This window comes from Heptranchias perlo, chromosome 18, assembly GCF_035084215.1.
Source record: "Heptranchias perlo isolate sHepPer1 chromosome 18, sHepPer1.hap1, whole genome shotgun sequence".
Taxonomy (NCBI): domain Eukaryota; kingdom Metazoa; phylum Chordata; class Chondrichthyes; order Hexanchiformes; family Hexanchidae; genus Heptranchias; species Heptranchias perlo.
Window position 1 is genome coordinate 7,722,325 of NC_090342.1, and position 18,280 is coordinate 7,740,604.

Here is an 18,280-nt window from a genome sequence, read left to right on the forward strand (position 1 = left end):
TGGAGGGGGGATTCTGGGACAAGGAGGGGTGGGGGCCGCGACTTTCCTTGAGGGACCTGGAGGAGGAGAATTCTTTCCACTTACCTGGAGGGCCTCTTCATCCTTCTACACGGAAGCCAACCCCCTTCAGTCTGGGGGGTCGGGGGGGGGGAACACCCCTCGATGCTTTGCCTGCTCAGACCCCGGTTATGATGCCGTCGGGGTTCCTAGTGACGTTATCAGGCCCTGATTGGCATTTCAGCCTGAGCTTCCAGTCTGAATCGGGCAGGCACCTTAACTACCTCTAAAATCAGCAGTGTCAAAATTGGCAATCGGCGGGAATGGAGCAAGGAATGAAGCCGCTCCATTTTAACTGCCCGCCCGTTCCCTTTCTGCCCAGTGGAGAGAATTAAAATCCACCCCGCCCCCCCCATTAGAAACCGAAGCTTAACATTTCAGAACTAGTCAGTTGTGGCTCAGTGGGTGGCATTCTCACTTCTGACTCAGAAGGTCATGGTTTGAAGTCCCACTCCAGAAACGTGACTGCAAAATCTAGGCTTGACACTCCTGGCGCCAGTACCAAGGGAGTGCTGCACTGTCGGAGGTGCCGTCTTTCAGATAAGACGTTAAACCGAGGCCTCTCAGGTGGACGTAAAAGATCCCATGACACTGGTCTGACGAAGAGCAGGGGAGTTCTCCCCAGTGCCCTGGTCAATATTTATCCCTCAACCAACATCACTAAAACAGATTATCTGGTCATTATCATTTTGCTGTTTGTGGGATCTTGCTGTGCGCAAATTGGCTGCAGCGTTTCCTACATTACAACAGTGATTACACTGCAAAAGTACTTCATTAGCTGTAAAGTGCTTTGGTCTATAAAGGCACTACGTAAATGCAAGTCTTTCTTTCTTTTAGTACTTAGGTAAAGTTCTGCATTATATTTTATTGTAGCATGAAAGCTATGGGCTGGGGAGCAGCTGGTTCCTCACATCTGGTTTTGAGAAATCAGCATCTCTGCCAAACAGCATCAGTAACTTTTCTGTCTCAAAAGCTTTCTGAAGGTGACATTTAACGCTCTGATCCTTAATTTGGATTCAGTTGAATGGGTCGCTCCACTTCAGTGGAACGGTTGGACCCTGACCTTGGATCTCAGTGTAAGCAGTTACACACAGGAACTTCCATCTTAAGCAGCGTAAGCACCTGTGAGCACGAATCGTCTTCCGTCTGGCGGTTGAGACTGTCTAGACTGCAGGCGCCGACTGCCAGTGTCGGTTTGTGATTAGCTACCCCCACTTCAGCTCCCTGGGGGCAGAAATGCCACCTCTTCATTCCCCATAAAGGAGCATTTGGCGAAATGCCACATTCATCGGGCCCCGTTTTGAAAGCGAGCAAGACTTTGTTCATTAAGGTGAGTTGAGCGTGGATGTTAGTTGGGACCATTGCTAGAGGCTTTAATAACTACTACATGAGACCGCTTCCAAGTTGACCGACCCAGTCAGCAGTGTGTAAGGTTACTCATATCATGGTAGACAGATTTCAATGTGTAGCTCAAGGTTTCTAATAATAACTCCCTTTATTTGGAATGTGGAGTTGGTTTATGTCTAGCATGAGCTTCAGGTAAACACCACTGATGTTTGAATTTCATATATTCACTACTTCTGGAGATGGTCAGCTATCAGAAAGTTTATTTATGCTTACCACCTTAGACTGCTATGAAAGCAGTCTCCAGCCCACACCAGCGTGAAATGGCCAAGGTAAACACTACCATACGATGAATTTTTGCTTGCTCGCTTTCACATGGGGCCGATGAATGTGGCATTTCACCAAACGCTGCCTTCTCCTTTTTGAGGCATGAAAAGATAGCACTTCTGGCCCAGAGAGGTGAAGTGGTGTCTGCTAATCACAAACCGACATTGGCAATGGCTGTGAGGAGGTCTGCAGTCTAGACAGTCTTAACCTCCAGACGGGAGATGATTTGATACTGACGTTGCTTTTCTTTGGTTTCGGGGTAACTCCATACTAATTTCAAGGAGGTCCAAACGCAAACAGACTAAATATTATTATTGACTGAATTCTCTGCCTTGTAGAAATATAAAATCGTAGAAATAGATCGTGTTTATCCAATTCCCTTTTGAAAGTTACTATTGAATCTGTTTCCACCGCCCTTTCAGGCAGCGCATTGTTCTGCGGTCACTTTTTTATCAACAACAAAATTTTGATGGAAGTATGTTTGCCATTTGCAGCAAATCATGATTCAAAATCTACCAACTGTGATCTTACAAGGTCAGGAATTTGGTAAGACGACTGCTCGTGAAATTATGGTGTGTATGGACTACAAGATGGATGATATATGAAGCATACCATATTAAGAGATATGTCCTCGGGCTATGTGCAAGTATAAATGACCTAGGAACAAATCTGGAGTCAGCATAACATCAATGAGTTGCTCGAGCACTTTGGAATCAGTCTTGCAAATCCGCAGAATGGATTTTGTCACAATGCCTTCCTTGCTGAATGCTAACTTGCAGAGGGTCATGGGTTCAAGCTCCACTCCAGAGACTTGAGCATAGAATCCAGGCTGACACTCCCAGCGCCAGTACTGAGAGAGTGCTGCACTGTCAGAAGCGCCACATTTTGGATGAGGTGTTAAACCGAGGCCCCATCTGCCCTCTCAGGTGGGAGTAACAGATTCCACGGCCACTATTCAAAGAATAGCAGGGGAGTTCTCCCCGATGTCCTGGCCAATATTTGTCCCTCAACCAAAACCATTGAAACAGATTATCTGGTCATTTATTCCATTGCTGTTTGTGGGACCTTGCTGTGCTCAAATTGGCGGCCGTGTTTCCTACATTACAACATTGACTACACTTCAAACGTAATTCATTGGCTGTAAAGCACTTTGGGATGTCCTGAGGTCGTGAAAGGCGCTATATAAATGCAAGTTCTTTCTTTCTTTCATTTTGCTGTAGTAGCTCAAACCTAAAGGAAAGAAAGAATGGCACCAAGAAAAAATAACTGTAAAAGCTGCCTGATTGTTGCAAAAACCCAAACCCCATGAAGAACCCTATCCTCAACCATTGTCAAACCCAATGCAAGAGTGCAAGAAACAGGGCTGAAGTGATGGCAAATGTCTTCAGCCAAAAGTTACTTCAATGGCACCTCCTTCCCCTGTTATCTCTCTTACCGAGAAGGACAAGAGCAGCAATATTGTGGGAACATCATCGCCTCCAAGTTCCCCTGCAATTCACACACCATCCTAACTTAGACAAACATCGGCGTTCCTTCAGGGTCAATATCCTGGAATTCCCTACCTAACGTCATCATGGGGAGGGGGGGGGGCGGTGGGGGGCATCTGCGCGAGGAACGCAGCCGTTCAAGGGGAAGACCCACCACCACCTTCTCAGAGCAACTAGGAGTGGGCAATAAAAAAAAACTGCTTCACTAATGTCCTCCAGGGAAAGCAACCAGTCACTCCTGCCCAATGTGGCCTACACGTAACTCCAGACCATAATATGTGGTTGTTTCTTAATACTCTCAGGACAACTAGGGATGGGCAATAAAACCACAAACCCAAATGTAAGCAAACATTTTGCACTGAGATGAACGAGCGGTTAACCTGCTTTGTTTCGGTGGTGTTGGTTGAAGTGAGGTCTGACGGACAGGATACCTCTTTGCTGGTTTTGAGATCTTTAACATCTACCTGAACAAGCTGATGGGACCTCAGCTTTATAGGGACATAAGAATACAGGAACAGGAACAGGCCATTCAGCCCCTCGAGCCTGTTCCGACATTCAATGAGATCATGGCTGATCTGCATCCTAACTCCATTTACCCGCCTTGACTCCATATCCCTTGGCTAGCAAAAATCCCAGATTTAAAGTTATTAATTGAGCTGGCATCTACTGCTTTTTTGTGGGAGAGAGTTCCACCCTTTGTGTGAAGAAGTGTTTCCTAACCTCGCTCCTGAATGGCCTGGCTCTGATTTTAAGGTTATGTCCCCTTGTCCTGGACTCCCCCACCAGCGGAAAAAAATTCTCTCCGTCTACCCTATCAATTCCTTTCAAAATCCGAAAAACATCGTTCAAATCACCCCTTAACCTTCTACATTCCTGGGAATACAAACCTGGTTTATGTAATCTCTCCTCATAATTTAATCCTTGGAGCACTGGTAACATTCTGGTGAATCTGCACTGCACTCCTTCCAAGGCCAGTGTATTCTTCCTAAGCTGTGGTACCCAGAACAGCACACAGTACTATAGATGTGTCTCTTCCATCAATGCAACGCTCCCTCGGTACTGCACTCAAGTGTCAGCTGAGATTATGTGCTTAAGTTTTGGAGCAGGGCTTGAACCCACAATCCTCTGACACAGAGGCGAGAGCGCGACCAACTGAGCCAAGCTGACGGGTGAAACAAAAATGGGAGGAACGTGAAGTGAGCCACTTGCTCTTACAAATGTTTTTATTTTTAATCGATTTCAGTTCCAGTCCAGTCACAATCATCCTGCGCCGAAAGGAGAATTTATAACTTAAATATGCAAATCCATTGCATCACTTAGGGAATGTAATGCCAGTTTGCATGATGTGGGCAGTTTTAGAGCCATTCCAGATATTAACCCTTTCAGTGTTGGAATTCCACTGTTGCTCGTTAAATTTAAAAATGTATTTAACATGATTTGCTGCCCCCTTTGTAAGTGTCCCGGAGATCTGTCGCTACTCACTAGAGCATTCTCAAATCAGTCAGTGGGCAGGTTATTGTTTATCATAAAGCTTGGTTATGATGCCCCTCATGGTAAAATAGTTTGCTGACGTTTAAAGGGCCGTTCGTGAGGTTGCCACTCCTGCCTTGGAGCACCACTAGATAGCACCTTAACACGACAGGGTCGATTCTATGGCTTTTGACCCCGTCTGCTGTGTTAGGATGGGTGAATGTTAAAACCATAACTGACATTTGATAAATTTCTAATATGCAGAGTGCCAAGTTTCTGTATTAAAAAAAGGGATATAGAGGCACTGGAGGAGGTGCAAAGAAAAGAATTACAAGGGTGATACCAGAACTGAGAGGTTATAACTATCAGGAAAGACTAAACTAGCCGGGGCTCTTTTCTCTTGAAAAGAGAAGTCTGACCTAATAGAGGTCTTCAAAATTATGAAGGGGTTTGATAGGATAGACGTAGAGAAGATGTTTCCACTTGTGGGGAGTCCAGAACTAGGGCCATAAATATAAGATAAGATAGTCACTAATAAATCCAATGAGGAATTCAGGAGAAACTTCTTTACCCAGAGAGTGGTAAGAATGTGGAACTCACCACCACAAGGAGTAGTTGAGGCGAATAGCATAGACACATTTATGGTGAAGCCAGATAAGTACATGAGGGAGAAAGGAATAGAAGGTTATGCCGATAGGGTTAGATGAAGTAGGGAGGGAGGTGGCTCGTGTGGAGCATAAACACCGGCACAGACCAGTTGGGTCAATCTCCTGTCTCTGTGCTGTAAATTCTATGTAACTCTGTGTAATATGTAAAAATGTTGGAGTTACACAGCAGGTCAGTTAGAAGCTATGAAGAGAAAAGGCTTGTTGGTCTGTGGATACTTCATCAAAACCCACCCAAAATGTCTTTTCTCTTTTACAGTTGCTGACTGGCCTGCTGGGTAGTTCCAGCATTTTACTGTTTTCTTTTACACTAATATAGGATGCTGATGACATCATGACCCACGGGTGTAAGTCCGAATGGACAGCTGAAGACTCAGAGCCGGCCATTTTGTTTACTGTCCGTAATACTTTGCCCCCAGCGCAGTAAAGATGTTGTCACCTGTTGAACTAAAGATGAAAACGGGAGAAAGGCTGATGACAGATGACATTTAGAGACGGTTCCAATTGCAGTACCAGCCAGCAGAAAGCAGGAGAATTCACTATTATTTTAGAAAGAAAGAAGAAAGAACTTGCATTTATATAGCACCTTTCACGACCTCAGGACGTCCCAAAGCGCTTTACAGCCAATGAAGTACATCTGAAATTTCGTCATTGTAAGATAGGAAACACAGCAGCCAATTTGTGCACAGCAAGTTCTCACAAATGACCAGATAATCTGTTTTTAGTGATGTTGGGTGAAGGATAAATATTGGCCAGGACACTATGGCACTATTTTGAAGAAGAGCAGGGGAGAACTCCCCTGCTCTTCTTCAAAATAGTGCCGTGGGATCTTTTATGTCCACCTGAAAGGGCTTTGGGACATCCTGAGGCCATGAAAGGCACTATATAAATGCAAGTTATTTTCTTCTCATGCTCATCTGTTAGAATTGTTGAGATCGTTTGACCTTGATCGTGCTTTGATATCATAGGAACATAGGAATTTAGGAGCAGGAGTAGGCCCCTCGAGCCTGTTCCGCCATTCAATGAGATCATGACTGATCTGTGACCTAATTCTATATACCCACCTTAGACCCAAATCCTTTTGGTTAACAAAAATCTATCAATCTCAGATTTAAAATTAATAATGGAGCTAGCATCAACTGCTGTTTGCAGAAGAGAGTTCCAAACTTCTACCACCCTTTGTGTGTAGAAGTGTTTCCTAACTTCATTCCTGAAAGTCCCGGCTCTAATTTTTAGGCTATGTCCCCTAGTCCTACACTCCCCAACCAGAGGAAATAGTTTCTTTCTATCTACCCTATTAGTTCCCCTTAATATCTTGAAAACTTTGATAAAATCACCCCTTAATCTTCTAATTTCCAGGGACTACAACATTAGTTTGTGAAATCTCTCCCCTTACTTTAGCCCTTGGAGTCCAGGTATCATTCTAGTAAATCTACACTGCACTCCCTCCAAGGCCAATATATCCTTCCTAAGGTGAAGTGTCCAGAACTGAGCACATTACTCAAGGTGTGGTCTAATCAGGGCTTTGTGTAGCTGTAGCATAACTTCTATCCTCTTGCATTCTAGTCCTCTAGATATAAAGGTCAGCGTTCCATTAGCCTTTTTGATTATTTTCTGTACCTGTCCATGACATTTTAATGATCTATATTCATGGACCCCCAAGTCTCTTTGGACCTCCACTGTTTTGAGCTTTTCACCATTTAGAAAGTACTCTAATCGATCTTTTTTAGCTCGATTTGCCACAGTTTTGCCCATTCACTTAATCTATTAATATCTCTCTGTAATTTTATGCTTCCATCTACACTGCTTACAATGCTGCCTATTTTTGTGTCATGGGCAAACTTGGTTATGTGGCTCTCTATCCCGTCATCTAAGTCGTTAATAAATACAGTGAGGCCCCAACACAGATATCTGGATTTTAATACTGTGAACACGAGCTTCAGTCAGTTCCGGTTGCTATGTCGTGTTATCTTGGGAAGGGAACAGCTTTACACTGGGTTGCTGGACCACCTAGATGGCGGTAGCTGCAGTGATAACTTCCTAACATGACTTGGCAGCTCAAGGTTAAGGACACAGCAGCACCAGGACTCCTTCCTGCCATGTGTGTCCCTTGCATGAAGCAATCTCCTTGCGGGACTCGAGCTGACTGCTTGCCCCAACTGGAATGAATCCTTTCAAGCCGTTTGCCTAAACCAGCAGCTGTTCTCCTCTGACAAGTGATAGTTCTATAATTTGTCGTTATATGGATTTCAGTACATGCCAACTTCTCCCTGTCAGCCTGGTTCTCTTACGCAAATAATAAAAAAACACCAAACCCCCCCCAAGGTTTAGATACCGGAAGGCCGTGGCCCGAGGGAGGTCTGTGGCTTTTTCTCAGTCTCCCAGCTGCTGGAAATGAGGACAAAGAGATAAAGAAAAAAGATGAGAAAGTCTACATTTAAAAACAAAATGGCTGGAAACCGTAACGCCAGTGTGAATCAAAGAGCGGATAATGAGCAATAACAAAGAAATTGTAACCCATCTCCACGCAATGTCACAAATAAGGTGCCTGCTGTCCTGACGCTAACATCCTTCAGGAAAACAGCCGGAATGTTAAAAATGATGACATTTTCTATTTAAAAAGTATCACGGGGCTGAAGACACCTGCCTCCTCAGTAAATCCTAAACCTCGACTTCAAAAAAATAAAAAATCGTCTCTATAGATCATCTCGAATACGAGCCAACGCATTTTGTTCATCTGCACTTTCATAAAAAAAAAATTAATTTATTGTTGGAATTGGACCAAATGAGTTCATTTCACTGACAAGTGCACCTGGGGACATAGCTGATCTCTCCGCAGCGCTGGCATCTGTGCTCCACGGCACTGCATACAGGAGAGCCCATCGCCCCACCTGTACCAAATAAAGAAGTGAGTCTAATATTCATCAGTGGAAATTCTTACGTCCTTAACAGCATTATTAACGCATATAATTCACATCGTTATCCCAACGCCAGCAGTCTTGCAAAACTGATATGAGTTTTATGTCACTGCCTGCTCTCCTTTAGCGACCTGAATATTGATTTGACCTTTAGTGGGATCAAGGTTTTTGCAGATCTTTCTCTGATGTTTACTTCAGAAGGTTGTGCCACTTGGAAAGTCGAGGCAAATGGAGCAGAGAGAGAGAGTTGGCCCTGGCAGGATTCCATCGTACGAACAATGGATGAATTCTATCACAACTTTGGGTCGCAGTAACCGATAACCTCCTGGCTGAGTTGCTCTGCTTACTTGGGCTTGATAATGCAAGGGAGGCAACATGCATTCGAATGAATGGAAATGGCCTTGGTAGAGCTCAGGATAGGGCGTGTGCGTCTGGAAAACGGATCCTCTGCAGGATGTTATTGTACTGATGTTCAACCACCATTGTGATGGGAAAGCATGTTATTTTTTCTACTCCATTTATTTACAGCTGGGCCTAACTACAGTGATTTGTTCCCACTCTCCATTTAGTGGCCTCCTCAGCATTTGATCGTAATTGTAATTATAATAGATACATTATAGTGTTTAGAAAATACAGAGCTGGATTAGATCTGTACCACAGGCATGTATTGGCTACGAGGTCCATGCCACAAGTTTCCACACGATACTGCTCTAAAATTATGTGTCTCCCATTAATATTCTTGTTCTTGTGTAAACTGGCCCCATTTAAATAACATTAAAATGTTTCAAATGTCACTTTTTGGGTTAAAGATCTCTTTTAGACACTGTGAGGCATAACTCTTAACTTAGCTCAGTGGTAGCACTCTTGCCTCTGAGTTAGAAGGTTGTGGTTTAAACACCTTTACAGGACTTCATCACATGATCCAGGCTAACCCATCAGTGCGGTACCGAGGGAGTGCTGCATCGTAAGAGGCGCCCTCTTTCGGTTACGATGATAAAACCGAGGGCCCATCTGTTTGCTCACGGGGAATGGAAAAGATCCCATGGCATTTTTTCAAAAAAGAACAGGGAGTTCTCCCCGATGCCCTGGCCAACATTCACCCCTCAAACAGCACCACCGAAGAGAATAACTGGCCATTCATCTCATTGCTGTTTGTGGGATCTTGCTGTGCGCAAAATGGCTCCCATGTATGCCTACAAAACAACAATGACTACACTTCAAAAGTAATTCATTAGCTGTGAAGTATTTTGAGACATCCGGAGGACCTGAAAGTAAGATATATAAATGAAATTTCTTTCTTTCGTCTTTTATTTACTCTGTACGCTACTTGTAGCAAAACCGTAAATATGTTTATGAAGAATTTTATTCGAAGAAGAGCAGAGAGCTCTCCCGGTGTGCTGGCCAATATTCTTCCCTCAACCAATATCACCAAAAATAGATTAACTGGTCATTCATCTCACTGTTGTTTGTTGGATCGAACTGTGCATGAAATAGATGTCACTTCTGCTCATACAGCTGCAGTGGACACTCTTCAAAGTAATTCAGCGGATGTGAAGTCCTGAGAGATGTATAAAGGCAAGTTCTTTCTTTTCCTTCTTAAAGAATGCGTTTACGATTTTGTTACAAGTAGCAAGCAAAGGAAACCTTTCCAGTTTCCTTAACAGGGTATGGGGGGTAGAGTGAAATTTGTGTAGCATCGTATGGGGTGCTTAACGGTGAAGGAGATTAGATTTCTTAAGACCAATGTTTGGATACTTTGAGTCATGGTGTGAATTTTAGGAACATAGGAATATTAGGAGCAGGAGTAGGCCATTCAGCCCCTCGGGCCTGCTCCGCCATTCAATTAGATCATGGCTGATTTGCACCTCAGCTCCATTTTCTCGCCTTTGTCCCATATCCCTTGATACTCTTACGTAACAAAAATCTACCAATCTCAGTCTTGAAAACTCCAAATTGTTCCCCAGCATTCACGGCCTTTTGGGTGGAGAGAATTCCAGATTTCTACTACCCTTTGTGTGAAAAAGTGCTTCCTGATTTCACTGCTGAACGGCCGAGCTCTAATTTTAAGGTTATTTCCCCTTGTTCTGGATTCCCCCACCAGAGGAAATAACTTCTCTGTTCCTACCCTATCGAGTCCTTTTAATATTTTAAACACTTTGATCAGATCACCCCTCAATCTCCTATGCTCAAAGGGATATACAATTGTAAACAATTTTACAACACCAAGTTATAGTCCAGCAATTTTATTTTAAATTCACAAGCTTTCGGAGATTTTCTCCTTCCTCAGGCAAATGTTTCAAGATCTCCTTGAAGCCTACGCATTTATACATATTGAACAATAATACATGGTGTTTACAGACTGCCCCTGCAACTGCCCGTTGCCAAGGCAATCACCGTGTTCAGACAGAGAGGTGTTACCTGCAGAACCTCCGAATACACATTCAACAAAAAAACAAACAGGGAAAAAAAACAGAGAAAAAAAAACACAGAGAGAGGCAGAAACATCCGGAAAGCAGAGAGAGCCAGCAAATGACCCATTATATTAAAAACAGATAACGCACAGGGATATAAGCCAAAGGGATATAAGCCAAGTTTATGTAAGCTGTCCTCATAAATTAACACTCAAAATATGCTGTTTTGTTACTTGGTGATTTTATTGCTAAAAGGTGCGGGAGATGAAAAATAGATTGGGTCGTAGGTTGTGGCTCCATAGGAAATCCTGAAGGCCAGTTTCCTTTCTGATCCTGGATGCTAATCTGGAGGCAACAACATTGGAAATTGATTGATCTTTATCAGTGTGGAAGTGGGAAGCATCTGTTTTGGCCAGCAATATAGTGAACATAAGAACTAAAAAAATTGGAGCAGCAGTAGGCCATACGGCCCCTCGAGCCTGCTCCGCCATTCAATAAGATCATGGCCGATCTTCGACCTCAACTCCACTTTTCCTGCTTTATCCCCATATCCCTTGATTCCCTTAGTGTCCGAAGATCTATCACTCTCAATATACTCAACGACTGAGCATCAACTGGGGTAGAGAATTCCATAGATTCACAACCCTCTGAGTGAAGAAAGTTTTCCTCATCTCGGTCCTAAATGGCCGACCCCTTATCTTGAGACCATGAGCCCTAGTTCTAGACTCTCCAGCCAGGGGAAACAGTCTCTCAGCATTTACCCCGTCAAGTCCTTTAAAAATTTTATACGTTTCAATGAGATCTCCTCTCATTCTTCTAAACTCTGGAGAATATAGGCCCATTCTACTCAATCTCTCCTCAAAGGATGTTGTAGAAGTGTAGAGGAACAGAGGAACCTTGGAGTTCCTGTCCACTGATCCCCGAAGGTAGCAGGACAGGTAGATAAGGTGGTTAAGAAGGCCTTTATTAGCCGAGGCATAGAATATAAGAGCAGGGAGGTTATGCTAGAACTGTATAAAACACTAGTTAGGCCACAGCTAGAGTACTGTGTACTGTTCTGGTCACCACATTACAGGAAAGATGTGATTGCATTAGAGAGGGTACAGAGAAGATTTACGAGGATGTTGCCAGAACTGGAGAATTTTAGGTATGAGGAAGGATTGGATAGGCTGGGGTTGTTTTCTTTGGAACAGAGGAGACTGAGGGGAGATTTAATTGAGGTGTATACAATTATGAGGGGCCTAGATAGAGTGGATAGGAAGGGCCTATTTCCCTTAGCAGAGAGGCCAATAACCAGGGGGCATAGATTTAAAGTAATTGGTAGAAGGATTAGAGGGGAGTTGAGGAGAATTTTTTTCACCCATAGGGTAGTAGGGGTCTGGAACTCACTCCTGAAAGGGTGGTAGAGGCAGAAACCCTCATTGCATTTAAAAAGTACTTGGATGTGCACTTGAAATGCCGTAACCTTCAGGGCTACGGACCAAGTGCTGGAAAGTGTGGTTAGGCTGGATAACTCTTTTTCAGCCGGCACGGACATGATGGGTTGAATGGCCTCCTTCTGTGCCTTAAGTTTCTATAATTCTATGATCCCTCTCATCCCAGGAATCAATTTAGTGAACCTTTGTTGCACTCCCTCTAAGGTAAGTATATCCTTCCTTACGTAAGGAGGACAAAACTGTACACAGTTCTCCAGGTGTGGTCTCACCAGATCCTTATATAATTGCAGCAAAACCTCCTTACTATTTTGCTCCAACCCCCTTTGCAATAAAGGCTAACATATCATTTGCCTTCCTAATTGCTTGCTGTACCGGCATGTTAACTTTCTGTGATTCATGTACCAGGACACCCAAATCCCTCTGACTACCAACATTTCTTAGTTTCTTACCTTTTAAAAAATATTTTGCTTTTCTATTCTTCCTACCAAAGTGGATAATTTCACATTTCCCCACGTTATAATCCATCTGCCACCTTCTCGCCCACTCACTTAACCTGTCTATATCCTTTGCAGCCTCTTTGCTTTTTCCTCACAGCTTACTTTCCCACCTAGCTTTGTATCGTCAGCAAACTTGGATACACTACACTCGGTTCCCTCATCGAGATCATTGATATATATTGTAAACAGCTGAGGCCCAAGCACTGATCCTTGCGGCACCCCACTAGTTACAACCTGCCAACCTGAAAATGACCCGTTACTGTTAGGGAGCCTTTAAACTACTCCTACCCTTGTTTTCTGCTACTTGTTAGTTCTTAGCTCCACCCATATTGAGTCTACATCCCAATTTTCTGAGCTGAGTGAAGGGTGTATTTGTGCTCCCAGACAGTCTTAGGAAGATTTACAAAGTGAATACTGGGTTTGCACTGTGGTTTCAACTTTGCAAATGTTTGTGCTTTTGTGTCTTCAAGGCTGAATCCCAAAGAAAATTGGTCTCTAATACCTAACCCTGACATTTATGAGTCACCTTGGTTCAGTTGGTTTGACTTTCTAGCTCATTTCTGAGTCAGAAGGTTGTGGGTTCAAGCCCAGTCCTTGAGCGTATAATCTAGGCTGACACTTTGAGGGAGTGCTGGAGTGTCAGGAGTGCCTCTTCCATATGAGATATTAAACCAAAGTTCTGTCTGTCCGTTCGACGGTTAGGCGGACATTAATATCCCAGGGCACTATTTGAAGAGGAGGAGCATGGTCTTTGCCTGATGTCCTGGCCAACATTCCTCCCTCAACCAACACCAGTAAAAACATTCATTGGCCGTTCATCTTGTTGTACTCAAATTAGCGGCTGCATTTGTTTACGCTAATAGTTACTGGGGTCGATCTTGACTTTGTGCGATAGTGTAAAACAGGTGATAGCAAGTCTCTCCCCATTTTTATTTCTATTGAACGCAATGGGGAGAGATGTAAAACGGGAAGCCAATTCGCTACCACCTGTTTTACACTATCGCACAAAGTCAAGAGCTGCCCCACTATGTGTGAAACATTTTTAGGATGTTTCTGAGAGACATGATTTAGTCTGTTAGCTGTGACTCAGTGGTAAAACTCTTGCCTCTGAGACTAGAAGGTTCATGGGTTCAAGTCCCACTCCATAATCTAGGCTGACACTCCCTGTGAAGCACTGAGGGAGCGCTGCACTGTCCGAGGTGCCGTCTTTTGGATGAGACGTTAAACCAAAGCTTTGTTTGTCCTTTCAGGTGGATGTAAAAGATCCCACGGCACTATTTCAAAGAAGAGCAGGGAAGTTCTCCCAGGTATCCTGGGGCCAACATTTAGACCTCAACCAACATCACTAAAACAGATAACCTGGTCATTTATCTCATTGCTGTTCGTGGAATCTTGCTGTGCGCAATTTGGCTGCTGCATTTCCTACATTATAACGGTGACTACGCTTCAAAAGTACTTCATTGGCTGTAAATGCTTTGGGACGTCCTGCGATCATGACAGGCGCTATAGAAATGCAAGTTTTTCTTAATAAAAGGAAAAAAAAGAAAAACCCTCAAGCTTAGAGAGCCATCACATTATTTTGAATATCTAGATGTTTATAAATATTTGCTTAATAAGTACTTTTATCAACAAATTCATTGAGTATTATGTTACAGCCAGTACCCTTAATCTGACGCGTCTACATACACTTTCTGTAGGAATGGCTTGAAAGTCCTGAGCACCATCCTTGCTGTTCTCACTGAGCGACGCTGCTGTTGTATTTTCTAGTGTGCTCTCTGCCCAATTCTCACTCCCAAAGCACATCCCAAAGTGTCACATAAGGAAAGGCAAAGTGATTAATACTGAGGTGTCAAAAGAAAATCACTGCTGCTGAGTTCTGCTCTTTGTTCTCAGTGTGAAACCTGTTTGATGATCTGCTCCAACAGTCTGCTTCCGTGTGGACTCTTTCAACAGCAGTCAATGTCTCTATATAATTGTGAAACACAGATTGCAATATGGTTTATTTTTAATCAGATTCAGGCTGGCTTTCTTTCGCACCATGATTGCTCGCTGTAAACCCTTTATGACTGCAGCTCTTCAGACAGCAGAACCACCCAAACAACGCAAGAGATTACATACAGGACTGGTGACTCAAACTGCTAATATATCATTATAGATTTACAGCAATGCTTGTGAGGAAAATGGCAACTGAAGTAGCTGTGTGCGTGTGTGTGTGCGAGCACGTGTTGGTGTGTGTGAGTGTGTGTGTGTGTGCAAGCCTCTGTGAATGCGTGTGTGTGTGAGTGAGTGTGTGTGCGTGAGTATGTTTGTGTGAGTGTGTGCGAGTGTGAGTGTGTTTGCACGCGTGGGTGTGTACGTGTGTGCGTATGTGTGTGTGGGAGTGTGAGTGTGTGCTTGTATGTGTGCTTGTGCATGTATGCGTGTCTGTGTCTGTGTCTGCATGCGTGGGTAAGTGAACGCAAGCATTTTCTTATCAACACATTAAATAAACTTGATGAAACCAGGCAAAATTCATCTGTATTCTTGTCAAGTGAGGCAATTAAGGCTTTATTTACGAAATAGAAGAGTTTAAATTTACACTGAAAACAAAATAAAATAAGTAGCAACAGCGTCACATCCACGTGTGTCAATATAGGTGGCTGTTTATGGGTCTATGCATGTGAGAATGCACGTCCATGTGGAAAAGAATTCTCTCTTACAAACCCATTTTTTGCAATATCATCTATATATATATTTAAAAATCTTGCATAGGCCATTACCCTCGTGTCCACAAACTTTACTTCCCATTATTGTGATTTTTGGTCCTGCATTTGTGTCGCCATTTATCATTTCCCACTCAATTTCGCCATGTCAACTGGCAAGACGTATTTGCAGGTTCTGGCCACTCGGGGCACTCTGGTGCAAGATTCTGCAATCTCCCAACTCGATCATCTTATATATTTATATAAAGAAAAACTTATATTCTTCATCTAACAGTGAATAACATGGCAGATAATTACTAGCTGATACATATTTAGTTTGAGTCATGCTGGATCTGTCGAATTTATTATGACCCCTTTTTTTAAACAAAAATATCTCTACTTAAAATGCAAGATATTAACAGAAGAATTTGGCAGTCAGAATCTTACATTATCTCTGCTCTGTTATGACCTATTGATAGGCTCGGCCTCTGGCACTAAGCTTTTGCAATAGTCTTTCTTTCTTGCCATCTCTTGCTCTACAGTTCTATACAGCACATTGTTTTACTAATTAGTGTAAAGAATCTTACAACACCAGGTTATAGTCCAACAATTTTATTTGAAAATCACAAGCTTTCGGAGGCTTTCTCCTTCGTCAGGTGAATGTGGAAATCCTTGAACGTTTCGCATTTATATTCAGAGAACAATACCTGGTGATTACAGATAATCTTTCCAACTGCCCGTTGTCAAGGCAATCAAAGTGTTCAGACAGAGAGGTGTTACCTACAGGACCACTGAATATACAAACGGCCAGAACACAAAACAGAGAGAGAGAGGGAGAAACATCCGAAAGGAAGAGAAAGACAGAAAATGACCCGTTGTATTAAAAACAGATAACTTTTATTCGCTGGTGGGGTTACGTGTAGCGTGACATGAACCCAAGATCCCGGTTGAGGCCGTCCTCATGGGTGCGGAACTTGGCTATCAATTTCTGCTCGACGATTTTGCGTTGTCGTGTGTCTCGAAGGCCACCTTGGAGAACGCTTACCCGAAGATCGGTGGCTGAATGTCCTTGACTGCTGAAGTGTTCCCCGACTAATTAGTGCTCATTTGTAAAGTGTCAGCTGTGGCTCAGTGGGTAGCACCCTTGCCTCTAAGTTACCAGGTCATGGGTGCAAGTCCCACTCCTGAGACTTGAGCACAAAACCTAGGTTGGCACTCCCAGTGCAGTACTGAGGGAATGCTGTATTGTTGGAGGCGCCCATCTTTCAGATGAGATGTTAAACCAAGGCCCTATCTGCCCTCTCAGGTGGACATAAAAGATTCCATGACACTATGTCGAAAAAGAGTAGAGGAGTTCTGTCCTGGCCAATATTTATCATTCAAACAACATTGCAAAAAACAGATTATCTGGTCATTATCATGTTGCTGTTTGTGGGAGCTTGGTCTACGCAAACTGGCTGCTGAGTTCCCTACATTACAACAGTGACTACACTTCAAAGAAAGTGCTTTGGAAAGATGCTTAATTTCTTTCTTTTCACTGACATGTTCAATGTAGAACTGGTTTTGTCATCCCGTGTGTGTGATTGAGATTTTTGTACTGAGCACAAAATGTGAGTCTTCCAACTCTGGCCTCGCTGCAACCCCTCTCCTACCCCATTGCACTATCTGTGGCACCTGCTGACCCCATAATGGAGGTCCAGGCTTGAGTTATGGCCTGGACTCCTGAAGAGAAGATAATGGAACAATTAAAAAAAAAACAGTGAGGGCGACTCCTAGCTAAGGGACTCCTGGGGGCACAAGTTTAATTGTGAGGGAGAGGAGAGCCAACTTCCCCCCCCCGCCCCCCCGCCCCCCGCCACCCCCACCCCCAGCTGATTCCATACAAATGAAGTGCTTGACCCCCTGACCCTGTGAACTCCGGGAGGCTCAGTACTGGAGGGCACCGGTAGAGGCAATCCTGACGTAACCATCGGGATCGCAGCCTGTGTAATTGTGGGGCCAAGGTGTTTAATTCTCAGACCAAAATGAATTGCAATTTAAAAATGTGGCAAATGACATATATATCCTGCACCAGCTGACAGAGGTCTAAAGGTAGGAACCTCTGATTGACGAAGTTCACATACGCCTACCACATTCATACATGTACTATTTGTAGACCTCTAACACCTGCATAAAAGTAGCACCCAGGGGAATTTAGTACAAGTGGGTTAATTGTTCTGCCGTGAACTTTGCAATTGGAAAATTCTGCCTTTGAAGATTACACTTAAGGCACAATCCTCCACCAGGGTATTAAAAGAAAGAGGTGAGGCAATTGCAGATGTATTAGTCATCATTTTCCTAGGCTCTCTTGATTCGGGAATTGTGCCTTTGGATTGGAAAATTGCAAAGGTCACTCCATCGCAGTATAAGGAAGGGAGGGAGAAATCGGGTAACTATAGACCCATCAGTTGAACACAGTTGTGGGGAAGTTACTAGAATCTATCATCAGGGACAGAGTGACTGAGCACTTGAACAAGTGTGAACTGATCAAAGCGAGTTAGCGTGGATTTGTGAAGGGTAGATCGTGTCTGAGTAATCTAGTTGAATTTTTTGAGGAGGTCAATAGCATGGTCGATAGGTTAGTGTCTATGGATGTTGTCTATATGGACTTCCAGAAGGCAATTGATAAGGTTCTGCACAAAATAACTTTGTAACATGAGTTGGCAATTGGTTGGGAGGTAGGAGACAGAGAGTAGAGATAAAGGATTCGTTTTCTGATTGGTGGTGGTCCTCGGGGATCTGTACTGGAGACTCAATTTTTCACCATATATATTAATGACTTGGATGAAGGAATAAGAGAGTTGTATATCCAAGTTTGCAGATAACACTAAGTTAGGGGGATCAGTAAGATGTGTAAATGGGTGCAGGAAGTTACAAAGGGACATAGACAGACTAAATGAGTGGGCAAAACTATGACAGATGGAGTTCAATGTGGGGAAGAGTGAGAT

The 18,280-nt window shown here is 43.5% G+C and overlaps 1 long non-coding RNA gene across 3 annotated transcripts; it reads left to right on the forward strand.

The window, feature by feature from the left end:
• The first annotated feature begins 1,154 nt into the window (after positions 1-1,154).
• LOC137334550 (uncharacterized) lies at positions 1,155-14,161 on the forward strand. Of its 3 annotated transcripts, none has more exons than XR_010966177.1 (4): positions 1,155-1,387; positions 2,223-2,300; positions 9,784-9,843; positions 13,863-14,161. It is a non-coding gene; the product is annotated as an uncharacterized lncRNA (long non-coding RNA). The 3 variants fall into 3 exon arrangements; XR_010966175.1 differs by having other exon boundaries at positions 2,223-2,274; XR_010966176.1 differs by lacking the exon at positions 2,223-2,300.
• The last annotated feature ends 4,119 nt before the right edge of the window (positions 14,162-18,280 follow it).